We start from the raw sequence: 12,436 nt of genomic DNA, 5'->3' as shown, positions 1-12,436 counted from the left end.
TTACTCTTTTTAAAGAATTTAAATGTTTAGGTTCTTCTTCAGGACAGAGAAAAATCAGGACTCTAAAAATCAATGGTGGAAACAAATACCACCAACTGGAGGATTATTCAGAGCTCTCTCTCTCTCTCTCTCTCTCTCTCTCTCTCTCTCTATATATATATATATATATATAAAACACACGTAGTATTGGAAAGAAGCTGCCCACTGACATTTCAAAATAAATGACAATAATTTAAGAATAGAAAATATTTTAAGAATCCTTTTATATTTTCCAAAGCTCTTAATGATAAGGTAAAGAGAGGTAGGAGGTTTTGATGTTGTGTGAATATGAATGGGACAGAAACAAGGTATAAAAAATCATAGACTGTAGAGGAACAAAAGTGTATTTCAAATGTTTACATTGTGATAGGAGTGCATGGAAACATTTTCCTTTCTTAACAACCTAAAAAGAAAGTTTACTTGACATGGAGGTGCCTGTTATTTAATAGAATTTCATTTAATAAATTCTGAATTTAAGAAATCAATGGAAAATATAGAAATTTTACTTTCAAGGACAACACGCCCTATATTTATAGGAGTAGGGTACACTTAGGTGACAATTTGGTCTGCAGTATGATTCCTTCTACCATTAGCATTTGCATTTACAAATACAGTTCAACAAACATTGCTTAAGAAGTATCCGCCATTAGTTAAATCAAGGGTGGGCAAACTTTTCCTGTAAAGGGTCGATAGTAACTATTTTAAGTTTTGTGGGCCATGTAGTTTCACAACTACTCAACTTTGCTTTGCAGAAGCAGCTATAGACAATACATAAACCAATTAGTGTGACTATAGACAATACATAAACCAATTAGTGTGACTGTGTTCCAATAAGATTTTATTTACAAAAACAAATTGGGGTAGTTTAACTCTAACATAAGAAAATTAGTAGGTTGATCAAGCCATGGTGGGCATTAATATAACTGTCAATCAATATCCGATGCCAGCATGCACACATTCCAGCCACAGGGCACCTTAGATATTTCAATCTGCTATTTTCTCTTCAAGGGACAATATAACATGCACTAATATTACCGAGCAGAGTCCAGTAACTAAACTTCACAATTTGAAACACGCAAAAAATGTAAAAGATAATTCTGGATCATAGACCCAGTGGCTGGAGTCAAGTAAAAGATAAATTGATAAGAATTTTTATAATGTTAGTTATTGTCATTTTTGGGTTAGGACGATTGTGAAAGAGAAGGAGGTAGATCACCCCAGTGGGTTTCCAAGGCTTTCTTGATTTTTTTAATGCTTTTGGTGATTTGGTTTTGTGTTCACCATTGTAAAATTAGAATTTTTAGCACTTTTATTAATGTTTTGCAAAAGTTGCTTTTTCTATAATTATATGTTGTCACATTGTTTGCTACATTCTTCAGTGTGTTTTTTCACCTGGGGCTCAAGTCTTTTTTTAAAGGAACACAACTCCAAATTTATATTGAAACCATGAAGAATTAAGATGCATTGAAATTCCTTACCTGCCATACCTCAGTGAAGCATAAGTTTTATAAGAGCAAAAGGATACTAAAGTTAAATAACAAAAAGTGATTTCCTAAAGCTCCATATTAGCTGAGATATATTTCATAAGTATGATGTATTTCTTTCAATACCTGGCATGTATTCATAGAGCTGTGTTCATGTTTGGAACACAATTCAGATTGTAGTTGCTCCAAGCCCCTTTTTCTTCCCCGTGGAAATGGCAGCTGTGCTTTTACCACCCACCTTCCTTTGTCCGGTTCTCTATTGTAGCTCTGCCCTACTGCTCAGCCCTCATGAATCGGTGAAAATTAGTGAAATGATATTAAAAGTGCATGGAAATAACACTGTGTCATGCAACATTTGTGAGGCAAGAGCCATGGGGTTTTCATCATGCTGAATTTATAAAAGGCAAGATAATTAATTGATCAACCCACTGAGCATCCATAAGGAGTCAAGTACCACGTGAGATCCTGGTTCCAGCAGACTCATCCCATGAATCAAATGTAAACAGTAACCCATCATTCTTTCTATTCTCCTTCAGGTATCCCTCTACCATTAGAACAATATCTAGGTGCTAGTCAATGTGATTCAATGTTGCTTCCAACTATTTTCATTTCATTGTCATGATTCTATTCATCTTATTTTCATTAATGTACTGAATGCTGTACCTGCACTGGAGCTATAAGATCATGTAAGGCAAACCTTTTTAACTGACAGTCAGTGGCTTAACATCTGCTAATTTTGAGCCTTTACGAAGTGATAAGCACCATGTTAAGCACTTTATGGAGCAGAGTGTAAACCTAACCCATCTACTTCTGCACTAGATCTCATCCAATTGCGTCTACTCATGGAAACTGCTCCACCAAGTCTCTCACTCTTCTAGTTTCTTCTCTCTCTTTTCATTTCTCATTTTCTCCTGGAGCTTTTCTGCCAGCATACACAAATGCTGTTGTTTCTTCCTTTTAAAACAAAACAAAATACCCCAAAAGCTTCTCTTGCTCCGTGTCCTCCATTCCAATTATCACCTGAATTCTTCCTTTCACTATTAAAAAGCAAACTGGAAAACCTCGCACTCTTGAAAAAGCTATGTGCTTTCTCTACTTGTAATTTTTCTCTTCCTGTTGTCTCTGCGACTCACTCCAGCAGGGCTCATTCCCACCACGTCACTGAAACTGCTCTTGTCCGTACCACTAATAGTCTCTGTATTGCCCAATGTAATGGTTTAATTTTCAATCTTCATTTTCTATGCATCCTCAGGTGCAAGTCATACAGTAGCTCATGCCCTCATCCAGTGTACACTCTCCCACTTGGCTTCCACTGTGCCATTATTTTGGATTTTCCTCCTATCTTTCTGGTTGCTCTTTTCAGCCTTCCTTGCAGTTATCTTCCCATCTCCCTAGATTCCTAACTTTGGAGTGTCTCAGGATGCAATGCCTGGACCTTTTCTCTGTCTTTCTTGGTGAATTCATCAGTTTCATGGTTTTAAATAGCATCTATACATTGACAAGTCTTATATGTATATCCTGAGGCTAAACCTCTTCCTGGATCTGCAGAATCTTGTAGAAACTGCCTTTTAGACATCTCTACTTAGACACCTAAAAGGTATGAAATTTAACTTAATCACACTGGAGACACAGATCTTCCTTACTTCATCTCCCCAACCTCTAGTAGTCTCCATCTATCTAATTTCTCAGACGAAAAACCTTGGCATCACCATCGACTCCTCTCTGTCATATTCCCTATCCATTGCAAGATAAAATCTTGGTCAGGCTCTCTTTAACCTACATGAGAATCTTGCCACTTCTCACCATCTCCAGCATTATCATCTAGTCCATAATCTCTCACCTGGATTACTGCAACGGCTCCATGCTTCTCCATCAGTTTATTTTCAACACAATAGTCAGACTGATCCCATTAAAATTAGGGTACTAGAGCAGGTCACTCCTGTGCTTAAAACTGCAAAGCTTCCTGTCTCTCTCGGAGTAAAAAACTAACCTCTTTATAATGGCATTTGAGTCCTGTATCATCTGGACACACATTGCTTCTCTGACCTCATTTTCAACTACCTTCTTCTTAGCTCACTCTGCTCCAGACAGGGTCCATCCCGCTGTCCCTCACAAAAAATGGCCATACTATTGCTTCTGGGATTTTGCACATGACAGTCCTTCTCCTGAAATGCTCTTTCCCTATACATTCTTATGACTCTCTTGCTCACCTCCTTTGGTCTTTGTAGGTGTCATTTTCTCAGTGAGAACTACCCTGACCAGATTCCAACACTATTCATACCCTCACTTGTTGTGCTTTTTCCATGGTACTTATCACCATTCAACATAAAGTTTATTTCGTTTGTATTAGTTTTGGTGGTGTTTATTGCTGTCTTCCCTTACTGCAGGGTCAGCAGATTATGGTCTGTGGGTCCCCTCTGGTCTGCTACCTGTGTTTATAAATTACGTGTTAATGGAACACAGCAATGCTCATTCATTTGTGCACTGCTTACACGTTGTCTATGACTGCTTTCGTGCAACAATGGCAGAGTTGAGCAGTTGCAAAAGAAATCCTGTCTCTCACAAAGCCAAAAGTATTTGCTATCGGACTCTTTACTGGAATGTAAGGTCCCCAAGGGCAGAGATTTTTGTCTGTTTTATTCACTGCTGTATCCCCTGTGCCTAGAAAAGTGCCTGTCATGGTAGTCACGCAATAAATATTTGTTGAATTAACAACTACGCATTATCTTATTTATTTACACAAATTCAAAAAATTGAATTCTATCTTACAAAGAGCCTGAGACGAACAGAATTACATAGCTTACTAGCATTCTAGCAGAAGCAGTCTGGCCTTAGAGCTATCTCACAGTCCATATTGAAGAGAATGCTTTTGTAGTGAAAGTGGCATGGTAGTGGAGCGACAGAATGGGCTTTGTCAGTCTAATTTGTCCAATGCAAAATTTAGCTCATATGAGAGTTTAATGAATGCTAATTGATGCTGATGTATTTATGGCATAAATTGAAGAGGAAAGGTATTGGGAAACACATTGGCCCAATGTGTCGTATCTAAAATTATTTTTTACGTGATGCCTTCAGTCATATGTCAGCAGTTATTGCTTTCCCGCAAGGAAATGTTCACATTTTATTTACTTAATACATCTGTTAAGTATAAAAGGGCCAGAATCTGGTTTTTAAATATATACACATATAAAATAAAAGGTTTTTATTTTATGAACTCAGCTTATTGTGAATCAAATTTTGTTCCTATAGAATGGCAAATACACAATAAAATAATGTGACATATTATTATTAATCAAATAGGTACCAGTTTTGTTTGCTTATTTGTAATCAATACCACAAAAGGATTATGAGTACAAGCACATTTATGTTAGGTGCTTTTACAGATTGAATATTTCTAAACAGACTGTGCAATTCTAAGAGTATAAGAAAATACTATTGACATGTCTCAAGGCCTATGTTCAGATTCAAAATTTATAACATTTCTACTCAGTGTGGCCACATGGTGGTGTAAAACAATAAGATATGAGTAAACAAAAAAAAATCACAGCACACAATCAGCTGTGTGGTCTCATTGGGCTGACTGGCTGAGACCTTGAAAAGTCATTCCGTTCATCACCTTGCCTTTAGGCAGGATCACACTTAAACCTTTCAAATGAGACTGATGAGAATCTATTCTGTTTTAAAGACCTCCACAGAAGGACATTGCTCTGCTTTCCTCACTGATTCCAGAGTTTCACAGCCATAAATAGCATCTTCTGCAGTTTTAGTCTGCTGGCTTTAGTTCTTTCTCCAGTGTTAATGCAAACCAACTACGCCATATTCTCTGAATAGAAGTTCTAAATACCCTCACAATAATTTATTAATCTTCTTTTCCCTATGTTAATTAATTAACCCCAGTTGCTTCCGTTTTCTCAAAAGTGTCCTTCTTTTTTTGGCCTTGAGTCAGTTTTGTGGTTGCATTTCCAATTTATTTAAGTTTCTCCTTTTCTACCTTCTACAAATGGAAATTGAACTCTCACAAGTCTAAGGATAATCTGTTATCTTTATATGCATCTATTTCATTTACGTAATTGTATAGGTACTTCTTAAAGGTGTGTGTATGAGATCGAACTACAGAATTCTTTTGTATTATCAATATGTTTAGGAGGTTGTTTCCTTTCTCCTGTACTTAAAAAAGCTCAAGAACATATATATGTATATTGTTCATTTTAGATGAATTAATATTGATGCAGAATATGTTTTTCTTTTGAATATAAGTACACACTAATGTTAAAGATGATATTCTTATGGGGAGAAGAGCTAAACTAGTAAATTCATTCAAGCCAACACACACACACACTCACACACACACACCCACGAAACATTTTTATGTAGGCTCATATATTTTCCACACAGCAGCCAGTCACAATGTTCTTTCAAAAAATGTAAAGGAAAATTACCTCAAAACCCAAGCTCCTACGGTAGCCTCCAATTCTTAACAGGCTGTTTCCTCTTCAACACATTTTCCATAACCCTCCGGTCAAGCCCCCAACCCCACCCCTTGGCCCCGCCCTGCTATTCCTAAATCAGAACTTTGTGCTTTTTCTAAATAAGCTTCACATTTTGTCATTACCTCTGTTTACTTGCTTATTGCCTCCTTTCTGTAGTCCTGTGCTGTCCAATATGGGAACAACTAGCCATCTGTGGTTATTTATATTTAAATGAATTAAAATTAAAATTTTAAATTTAGTTTCTTGGGTACACAAGCACATTTCAGGTGCTCAGTAGCCCTATGTGGCTGGTGGATATCATCCTCAATGACACAGAATATCTTCATCATCTCTGGAAGTTCTATCTGACAGTGCTGATGTAGACTGTAAGCTACCGGAGCCTACCATTACAGCGCCTCCTACAACACCTGGTAATAGTTGTTGCTCAGTAAATTTTTAATAAACACTTTGTCTATTTAAGTGATCAGTAATTCATATCTGCTGTGTTTGGGCTCTCCCTCAGTTATCCATCTTCCTTCCCCCTTACTGCCTGCCCCTAGTCATTTGAAAATAATTCACAGGGAGACTCAGCTTCGGTAATGCTCTGGGTTCAGGTATTTCCGTAGTTGGTGGTCATTGAAGAAGTTTTTCGGTCTCTGGACTTTTGTAACAAGCCTTCTTCTATGCCTAATTGCCTGATTCTAATATCTGGAAATTTTTCCTGAGACTAAGTCTTTACCTATTGCAGCCCAAATCGAGTTTATAGGTTCCTGCCTTGATTATAATTCTAGATTCTGATGATTATTGGAGTTCTAGCCATGCTCCTGCAAGACTAACAGGTCATTGATGGGAATTTTCCTTGAGGTTTACTGCCTGCCTGCTAGTCTGAAGTTTCAAATATTGCCTGTTCCTAGATTCTCAACTGGTAACAACAAACAACAACAGTACTACTACTACTATTTGTAACAGCAGCCGATATTTACTGAGAGCTTACCATATACATAGCAAGTGCTTTTATATCTCATTTAATTCCTAAAACCAAGCTATAACTTGAAGAAGCTGAGGTTTAAGGAAGTTAATTTTCTAAAAAGTAGATGGCAGAGTCAGGATTCAACTAGATATATGGGGCGCCTGATGCTAATTTCATGTCAAGCTGTTGACTGTTGGTGTACTCTCTAAAAGCTATGCTAACTGTGGCTGATTAAACTGTCTGTAGTGCTATCGCCTGGTGACGCCTGGTCCTCCTCCCTTATCCCCCACTCATGCTTGTCTCACTAGCAGACATGTCCTATCCTTAGTTCTGACTTATTAATATAACACGGTCAATTTTTTTTCTTTTCTGGCTGCGTCAAGAGAGGTGTTATTATATCTATAGAAAATATATGCCTGATTGAAGAGGAATGGATAAATAGAACTCATTTCAGATATTTTTATGAAGTTTTATTTTTGATTTCTTTTCTGTGTGGAGCCCAAAATCAGCAAATGTTTCTTGTTTTATTATAATAGGCAAGATTTGGAGTCATGGCAACATGCAAAAAGTATGAAGACACGATGCTGATTTCTATGAGCTTCCAATTGGGCTATCAATATGACGTCCATATTTAGCATATTTGACATGCCAAAATATCAGGCATTTTATATCCACAAAGAACCATGCAAATGTTAAGTACATTATGTAAACTAAGAAGTACAGATCATAAGTGCTATAGAATTTTAAAGAGGAAAACGATTACTTTTTACTGTAATGGAATTTTCAGTGCTGAGACCTGAAGAATGGCTAGCATTATTTTAAAATAGTAATGAAGAAAAGGTAGCATTTTTTTTTTATTTGGTTGGGGAGCAGGGACATTTCACATGCTAGGGAATTGAAAGTAGAGGTATTAATGCAGAATCTTAGGAGAAGCAGAGGGTTTGTGTAGAGGAATAGAGGGGGGACAAAGCTAGAAAATTATGTTGGGGACAGATTATGATAAACCTCGGATTTCAGGCAGATGAATTTAAACTTTATTCTATAGATGCAAGGCACAATTGAGTTTTTGGAGGGAGGTAACATGGGAACTTCTAGTTTAAAAATCTCAGCCATTGCTAGTCTGGATTTAATAATGGGAAGGAGGTCTTACCTGGCCACAACCTGCCAGACTTGTGTTTAATAGGGACAGTGACACTCTCTAGCTATACTGGGAACAATCCAGGGTTATCTGTATTTTGCTTTTTAGGTACAAGTTTATAAGTGGTGTCCTTAATATCTGGACCCCATTTGCTCTCTGGAATGAAGAAGATTGTCTTACCATGTACATTGCTAAGCTCTCGGTAAATATTGATTGGCTGCTGTTACAAATAGTAATAGTAGTATTACTGCTGCTTGTTGTTGGGTCCTGATAGGGCCATATGGATATAGGAAGGGATCTAAATACATATGAGTACTGGATTTGTATTTGCATATTTAATAAGTTTCCCTGTTCCACAAAGATGAGGATACTAAGATGGGTCAGCCATTCCTATCATTAAGGTCTAATGAGGAAGGAAATATAATTATATCACAGTGAGTAAAGTGGATAAATCAATATATGTACTAAAGCAGCTGAGAGGGTTGGTGGTATTCAGGGATGGGGACCTGGGTCAGCTTAAAATGATGAATAGGAGTTAGCCAAGCAAAGAGAGCCTAAGCCCGAGAAGGGCATTCTGGGCTTAGCATACAACTTGAACACAGGTGCAGAGGTTAGAAGCAGGAGGAAGGGCAGGAAACTCCAAAAGTAGCATCTTGCTGCATTTTGAGCAGGGGAGGGAAGGCAGAGGAAAGGCATAAAGAAGGCTGGATTTCATCTTGTGGGTAATGGGGAACTGTTGTATGGTATTAAATAGAAAGCGGTTCTGTGGTTGAGAGAGAGAACCTTGATAACGCTTTAGAGGATGTATTTGAGTGAGAAGACTGGAGGTGGGAGGTGATTGCAGGAATTCTGGGGGACAGCAGACAAGTCTAAACTAGGGCAGTGACTATAAGAACATAGGAAATGGAGATAATGACACCATTCTTAAGGACAAAGTCAACTAACAAGGAATGTAAGGAGAAGGCATTTTTGAGCTTAAATATGGTACATTCCAGGTCCTGTGTGATTTAGTCTCAGACTAGGGTGGGCTTTCATAGAGGAAGAGGCATTGAAGAAGTTATTGTTCCTATTAATAGTCCTATTAATCTTGTGAGGAAAGGAAAACCTAAAACTGACTTCTTTCCTTTTCCAGATGAATGAACTAATATCTGATGCTCAAGGAAACCATAAATGATAAAACGCTAATGGGCTCGGCCTGAAGCCAACTGTGTAACTCTTCGGTGGAGACTCGCTGGTAATCACAGGCCAGCAGTCAAATTAAATAATCTGTTGCTCTGATTCTCTGGAGTGTTGATGGTACCTGGTAAGCCTTAGAGACGCTTCCTTAGCACTCACTTTTCAAGAGCTCCTCCTGGAGCATCCCCACAGGGAATTTTTCCTACCAGTGACCTGTCTCCTGCCCCACCATATCCCGGGTCACCCTCCCATGATGGAGAGTCAAGCATCCATTCTTGGAACATTTCCCTACCAGCAGAGGGAACCCTCACCTTCTGGTATGAATGGAAATCCGGAGTGTAGGGTTCTCCCATCTTGAACATGATCCTGAAATTTTATTTAACGTTTTGTGGGATCAAAGGAAAGGGAACAATTAGCAAAAACTGAAAAATGTCATATTAGGTCATGCTGAAAGGGGACAAAAGCTAGAGGAGAGCCTGGCTGTACAAAAATAGGCAATCCTGAATTTAACTTTGCTTTCAGTTATTCACAGCAGTGGTTTCTGGAGCCAATATAAAATGTAAAGCAGTTGGAAATAAGAGGACTTAGAGCAGAAAATAAACCCATTCACAGCAGAGAAACAGCTTACAGAGAAAGTAGCCAGAACTAACTGTCTTGTTACTCTCTAGAAGTAAAGAAATCAAAGCACAATCTTAAGGCTTGTAGCAAGTCGAGGGGTGTGGCTTGCACTCCATCTACTGATCTCTGCTTGGGTAGGAAAAAAATCCCTTCGAAGATATACAGATTATACAGCCTGATAAAATATCTTGATTATTTAGCAAATAGTGCAACTCAACCACAGTCATAAACTCAGCTGCCTATTTCTCAAGAACCTGAGACCTGTAGGCAAAGAAGGAGAGAGTGAGGAAAACAGTGATTAGCCAGCATAGGCAGGCCCTGATATGGTAAACCGATTCTTTGAAACTTGGAGTCTATTTTCTAATAGAACCAAAGTATCTCATACACTGTTGTGAGGTTGTCAAGGCAGCCTACAAATATCTGTTTAAACCAGTTTACTGAAATGATACACGTTTATCAGTTATGCAACGTTTTGCCAATGAAATAAAACTAAATAAAAGGGTAAAGTGACTTAAAATGTCTGAATTTTTAAACTGAGTAGAATTAGGTTTCCTTTTCGGTGTTTCTCAACTGCAGTCACTCTTGTAAACTTTAGGTAGCTACACTGTGTATTGTGTGGGCTGTCCTGTGCGTTGCAGGAAGCTGTGTTTCTAGGCGCCCCCTCAACATGCCAATCATGCTTACCAGTTACTTTGGCCACCCAAATACCCTCACTCACTTTCAAGAGATGGGGAGGGGCTGAGATCCACTCAGAGATGTTCATGGAGATTCTGAAGAGGAGGTACATTAAAGGTTGATGGAATGGATGCTTAATATTTTGAAGTTGAATTTTACTTTATAACACTTTTTTTTTTCTTTTTTGAGATAGAGTTTCACTCTTGTCACCTAGGTGCAATGGCGTCATCTTGGCTCACTGCAACCTCCACCTCCCTGGTTCAAGTGATTCTCCTGCCTCAACCTCCCGAGTAGCTGCGATTACAGGCACCCACCACCACGCCTAGCTAATTTTTTGTATTTTTAGTGGTGAGGGGTTTTCTGCATGTTGGCCAGGCTGGTCTCGAACTCCTGACCCCAGGTGATCCACCCGGCTCAGCTTCCCAAAGTGCTGGGATTACAGGTGTGCACTCTGCCAAGATAGAGGACAGCTCTAAGATAACATATAAACATGTGCTAATTTTTATGAATTATATATATTCAGAGCAGACATCAGGCAGAATTATGATGTGCTTAAACTTGCTTTCAGCACTTTTCTAGACCCCTTTGAATAGTCCATGTCTCTGCTCTGGGATCTTCTTTCTTTCCAATGTGCTCTGCTTGTACTAAAATCTTCCACTGTGAAACCCACCTAGGCCTGGTCCCTCAGGACAGTATTATAGGATTCAATCTTTCCCTCTCTCAAATATCCATCCAAGCGTATCAACTCTGTATCTAATTTTTTCAAGTACACAGTACATCTAGAGATAAGTAGGTAATTTCAGAGGCATCAAAAAATATTCTGGCTCACAAATCTTTCCCTCAGTGACTTAAACTGCCATAAAATGACAGTTACTTCTTTAGGTTGAGATATTAAGTGGTATTGCACATTTGTGTTTCATTGGAAGGTGAAGGTATTATTTCTTCTTAATAATTTTGAATAAATTATTTTTCATCAGAATAACAGAGAGACAATACGGCATACAGGTTGAAAACTCTGACTTGGGAGCTAGACGGCTTTTGTTTGAATCTTAATCCTGTCATTTCCTGGCTGTGTAACTTTGGTCAAGTTACTTAACCTATCTGAGCCTCAGTTTCATCATAGTACAATGTGGATAATGATAGTTGCCAACCTCATAGAGTTGTCAGGAGGAGTAAATGCCCTGTTAAATGTAATGCATATTAGCAGTGCCTGATACTTGGGAAGTACTCAGTAAGTGGTAACTTCCCAGTTAGTATTCTGCCCAGGTCTTAACACTGATAGTTTGGAAAATAAAATACACATTGACTTGTTGAAAAGTTTATACCCAAATAGGCTTACTGAGATTGCTTCGAAAGGGTATTATCTCGTTATTAAATTTTTTTCTTGAGCTTGCAAAATTTACACAAGCTTACAACTAACACAGGTAGTGTAGGTTTGTGAGTCCACAATGAGAATGCCATTTCTTTGGTGCAGCCTTCTTTAACCTTTATTACATTTAACCCTTAAATATTCTTGTTTTCTACTCTGTCATAACACTTTGCTTATGTCATCGCTTAGAGCCCTCTAACTCTCTCTTTTAAATTAGCTATTGGTATTCTTTAAAGCCATCTTCAGTAGAAAGTAATTTGCTGGAGGTCAGGGATCATGTCTCACTTACTATGAATTCACCAAAGGCTTGAACAGTGCAGGCATATGCCATGTGATTATTAAATGAATGAATAATTATAAGCTCTACAGGGGCAGGGATTTTTGAAGTTTTGCTCCTTGCCATCTATATCAGCAAGTATCTAGAATGGTGATTGGGACGTAGTAAGTGAATAAACATTTGCTAAGTGATTTTGTTAAATGAAGGGAGGCACAGATGTG

At 38.2% G+C, this 12,436-nt stretch overlaps 1 protein-coding gene across 1 annotated transcript in view; it reads right to left on the bottom strand.

Annotated features, from left to right (window-relative positions):
* The window catches only part of SPATA16 (spermatogenesis associated 16), a 262,274-nt gene that overhangs the window by 90,647 nt on the left and 159,191 nt on the right, over positions 1-12,436 (bottom strand). The gene's annotated exons all lie outside the window — the stretch shown is intronic.

This window comes from Chlorocebus sabaeus, chromosome 15 (genome assembly GCF_047675955.1).
Source record: "Chlorocebus sabaeus isolate Y175 chromosome 15, mChlSab1.0.hap1, whole genome shotgun sequence".
Classification (NCBI taxonomy): Eukaryota; Metazoa; Chordata; class Mammalia; order Primates; family Cercopithecidae; genus Chlorocebus; species Chlorocebus sabaeus.
This window is presented reverse-complemented; position numbering and strand designations above follow the sequence as displayed.